The 4,980-nt window shown below is 36.9% G+C and overlaps 1 pseudogene; it reads right to left on the reverse strand.

Moving 5' to 3' along the window:
* Positions 1-248: 248 nt before the first annotated feature.
* Positions 249-2,073, reverse strand: LOC108635470 (annotated as a pseudogene).
* Positions 2,074-4,980: the final 2,907 nt, after the last annotated feature.

The following is a 4,980-nucleotide window of genomic DNA, read 5'->3' on the forward strand; positions in this document are numbered from 1 at the left end:
GTCTTTTAGCCAGATTCCCAAATCCTCTTTCATTCATGCCTCATTATAGGACAATGGGAGAAACAGATGTCACATTAGTGCTAATAATGTTTGTTTCTTCATAACATTGATCCATCCTCCAATGTGTCAAGAAGACAAATTTTCTTTTATTATATTTATTTATTTTTTTATTTTCATGATGTTTATTATCTGCATTCTTCTCGTAATACGTAAAGCACATGCAGTGAAGATTTCATTTTTGGCAATTTTCAGTCTTCAAGACCAATGGTCTTAATCTTTGATTGGTTTTCTAAATTCTCCACAATATTTTTCAGATAATCTTCATCTTTTAAAAAATATACATATAATTCTCTTTCCACTTGAATGCAGCTTATTAGATGCCAAGCAGTTTTTCTTTTTGTCTTCACATCAGCAAAAATATTAGTAAGAAGATGATTTACTTTATTTAGCTGAGATTCAACTTGATGAAACTGCTCCGTTAACTCCTGATCACTAAGCAAAAGCTGATTTCCTCCTTGATACAAAACTTCACAAAGCATGTTCACATCATTGTTTAGTTTGGACAGAAAAAAGAATGTTCTTGAGCAGATACTTCCAACTGCTCTTGTACCAAAGAACCATCCTGTTTTAATTTCTCAGCTACTTCTTCCTGGTTTCCATGGGTTATAAACAATTCTTTTTTCTTATTCTCTCCTTCTAAAAGTTGATAAAGCCTATGAGTAGAATAATCCTTGGTATCATGGTATTTCTTGCATTTATCTGCTGAGATACTGATGGATCTGTTAGCATTTCTAATCGCGTGGTGAACATCAAATTACTTTGATTAAGTAGGTGAACCAAGTTTTCCAGCTGACAATATATGTCCAATGCTTTCTCAATTCAATTTCATATGATAAATGAAGAAGTTCAAATGATGCCTTTTGCTTTATCAACGATTTAAAACTAACTCTTGTCTTGCTGTGTAATAGTCTTGTTTAGCAATCTGTGAATCAAATTTCCCTTTACAACTGGCATATTCAATAACTGGCATTCTCTTTTACCACAGCAGGCAAATTTCGTCTTTTACATGAGTGATTTATTCTTCAGTTTCAGAATTTCACTGTTCAAGCTAGAAATTTCAGCATCCAAATTATCTTTGCCAAGAGCCTTGCTAGTGAGGCTATGAAGATTTTCCTCTGCCCACTTATACTTGACTTTAGGCTCAAATTACTTGCTTTCAAGTGAATTAACTGATGTTGAGCACAAATGTATGCCAGCTGCAGCCTAGCCATTTCTAGCCGTCGCTCCTCAAGAACTTCTTGATTATCACAAATAGATGGTGCCTGCATATCTAAAAGTTGAAAATTTCTTCATTTGAACTTTTGACTACTTCATGTATACCCTGAAAGAACTTTTTTTGGTATATAAGGTTAATGCTGCCGTACTTTGCTCTTCTTGGCTTAGATAGTTTTGCAATGAAAACTGAGATAAAAACACCAGTGGATTTGTTCCTTGACCCAAATTAGACCGTCTGAAGAACATCATTAACTTTGCAACTCCATCACTAAGAGTGTGAAGTTCATTACTGTATCTGTAGCATTTAGAATTCCTTGACTCTGTTTCAGCTTTTTATTGGTTTCTTCTTCTTTAGCATTTAACCTCAGAGATTTGTGACTAGTTACTGAAGCCATCAACTGGCATTTATTACGTCGCTGAATTTTTAGGTTCTTTAATTTCTGCAGAGTTTGAACCTCATCCTCTAATTTCTCTAGCTCTTTGTCATTCAAGGTAGGTGTCTTCAGATCAGAAGTTTTACAGGTTTTAAGAACTTCATCCAATGCTGCTCCTTCTAGGATGGGCTTGCCTGATTTTTGAAGAATGCTAAAAGCTTCCAATTCCTCTTCAGACAATATGTTCTGTTCATTCACATTCCCACAAAACCACTTCAAAAATGGTTCATTTTCAACAAACAACCAGTCAAAATCTTCCCCATTAAGAATATCAGCTTTGGGATAATCAATTTTTTAAAATGTTTCCACAAATTCTTTTCCACAGCTCATGGTTTAACTACCCAAAATTTTGTAACTGATAAGGCTTTAATGGTGTTGCTATTTAGAAAATAAGTCCAACTCCATACAAAACTAATTTTATGTTAAGTCCATAGATAAGGGGGAAAAATATTTTAGAATCTATAATAATTTATCCTGAATGACTCAATCAGCAGCCGCATTCACGCAAAATGCAAAGTCAGACACGACCAACCTCAGTAAGCTCAGCTCGCGCCCCTCAGAAGCCCGCCGCCCAAAAAGACAAATTTTAAATGGAACTATTTATTTATTTATGAAGTACAGGTCCCTCTATGACCTAGAAAATTTCCCAATCCAAGGTATGACAAGTGCTGATAATTTCTGCATTGCAAACAAAACTGCTGACTTATATTCTAGAAATAAGGCAACTGATAGTCTATGAGTTATAGTTACACCTTTTTCCTAATAATTTATTGAGATATCTTTTGCAAATACAAATTGTACATATTTAAGGTATACAATTTGATGTTTTGATGTATATACGTACATTGTGCAAACATCAGTCAACATAAAAAAACATATTCGTTACTTCTATATAATTGCCATTATGTGTGTGTGTGAAGATTTACTATATAAGGAATTCACACAACTCAATGGCAAAAATAAAAATATATCAATTTAAAAAATGGGCAAAGGAACTAAATAGAAATTTCTCAAAAGAAAGCATAGGAAAACAAGTGTTGAAAATGTACTCAACATCACTAATCATCAGGTAAATGAAAAGAAAAATCTCAATGACATGTCACCTCACACTTGTTGGCATAGCAAATATCAAAAACAAAACAAGTAACAAGTGTTGGTGAGGATGTGGAGAGAAAGCCACCCTGGAGCACTACTGAAGTGAAGTGAAGTGGAGTCGCTCAGTCGTGTCCAACTCTTTGCGACCCCACGGACTGTAGCCTACCAGGCTCTTCCCTCCATGCGATTCTCCAGGCAAGAGTACTGGAGTGGGTTTGCCATTTCCTTCTCCAGGGGATCTTCCCGACCCAGGAATCGAACCCGGGTCTCCCACATTCCAGGCAGACGCTTTAATCTCTGAGCCACCAGGGAACTAGGGGGAGTGTAAACAGGTCTAACCATCATGAAAAAAATTATACTGAGGTTTCTAAAAAAATTAAAAAGATAGAATTATCAGATGATCCAGTAACCCTACTTCTGGATGTATATCTGAAGGTTGTGAAATATGAATCCTGAGATATCTGCACTTCTAAGTTCTTTGCAGCATTTTTCACAATAGCCAAGACATGAAAGCCACCTAAATAAACATTCATCAATGGTCTAATGTAGCAGCCCCCAAGCTTTTATGTACCAGGGACAGTTTTCCTGGAAGACAATTTTTCCACGGCCCAGGGCCTGGGGACCCCGGTCTAATAGATAAGGAAAAATATGGTATATATGTAGAATGGAATACTATTCAGCCTTAAAAATAAGGGAATCCTGCCATTTGCAACAAATGGATGAATCTGGAGAACATCATGCTAAGTGAAACAAGCCAGGGACAGAAAGACAAACACTACATAACCTCATTTTAATGTGAGATCGAAAAAATAATGAAACGGTGGAAGCAGAGTAGAGTGGTGGTTGCCTGGAAAGAGAAGAGTGGGAGATGAGGTGATACTGGTCAAAGTAAAAAGTTTTAGCTGTATACGATGAATGGTTTTTGGAGATCTAATGAACAGCATGATGATGATGGCTAACAATATTATACAATCATTTCCTCAGTAAATATTTACTCAATGGCTTCTTCATGTTGGGCCTGGAGGATCCAAAGATAAAACCCATTAATTTTTTTTTTTAAGATTAGCCTCATTCCCATACTAAGTAAGCTTACTGGCTAGTGTGGAGAGATATGATTCAAGTTGCTGTAAATAAACTAAAGGCAAGATTGAAATTTAAGCTCACTAAAATCTAAGTTTTCTGGCTCCAAAGCAGTTTCAGTCTTTTCTACTCCAAGTTGCCTATTCAGAAATTATTGCACCATTAAAAAAAAAAATCACTGTTTCCCCCTCTATCTAAACTGCCATGTCATTTTACTATAGTTAGAAATCATTACTTAGATGATGCAACATATATCTACCAATCTTTGGACAGTCAGCTTTTACAATGATGACAGTTGATATGTTTATGATCCCATTAAACATTTTCTTATTCTTCCATCATTTAATTTTAAGTCATAAAAGGAAAAGTTCACTATGCAAAAACATTTTCTGTTCTCTTAGAAATAATGATTTGTAAAGAGAGATTTTTGCAGCACATTCATGTAACATGAAGGCTTTACTTAAACCTGAGTGTGATTGTTGCATGCTCAGTCATGTCCAACTCTGCAACCCCACAGACTGTGTCCCCTCAGGCTCCTCAGTCCATGGAATTTTCCAGGTAATACTGGAGTGAGTTGCCATCCCTCCTCCACGGATCTTCCTGATCCAGGGATTGAACCCATGTCTCTTGCATCTTCTGCTCTGGCAGGCAGATTCTTTACCCCTATGCCACCTGGGAATCCCTTTAATCCTGAAGGAATGTGCATAAATCTTCTTGAACTTCACTTTCTGGCTAAGGAGTAAGAGTAGCTCTGGAGTCAGAGTGGGGTCCAGATTCCGGCTCAAATACTTGTCCACTGTAGACTGTTCCCAATAGCATTGCTACATAACAAAAAAGGTCAAAATCTGTAGTTTAAAAACAACAGTTATTTTATTGTCTCAGTTTCAGTGGGTCACAAATTTGGGACAGGCCTGGTGAGGTCGTTCTGGCTCCACCCATGCATTTGTAGTCAGGTAGCAGCTGGAGGTAGAGGACAGAGGGGAATGGAGCTGCTGGGACTAGCCAAGCACACCTCACTCTCTGTTTGTAATCTCAACATTGCCCAGAAGGTCTCTAATTCAGGCTACTTCAGACTTCCTCAAAGCATACTGGTCTC

Source organism: Capra hircus, unplaced genomic scaffold, assembly GCF_001704415.2.
Source record: "Capra hircus breed San Clemente unplaced genomic scaffold, ASM170441v1, whole genome shotgun sequence".
Classification (NCBI taxonomy): Eukaryota; Metazoa; Chordata; class Mammalia; order Artiodactyla; family Bovidae; genus Capra; species Capra hircus.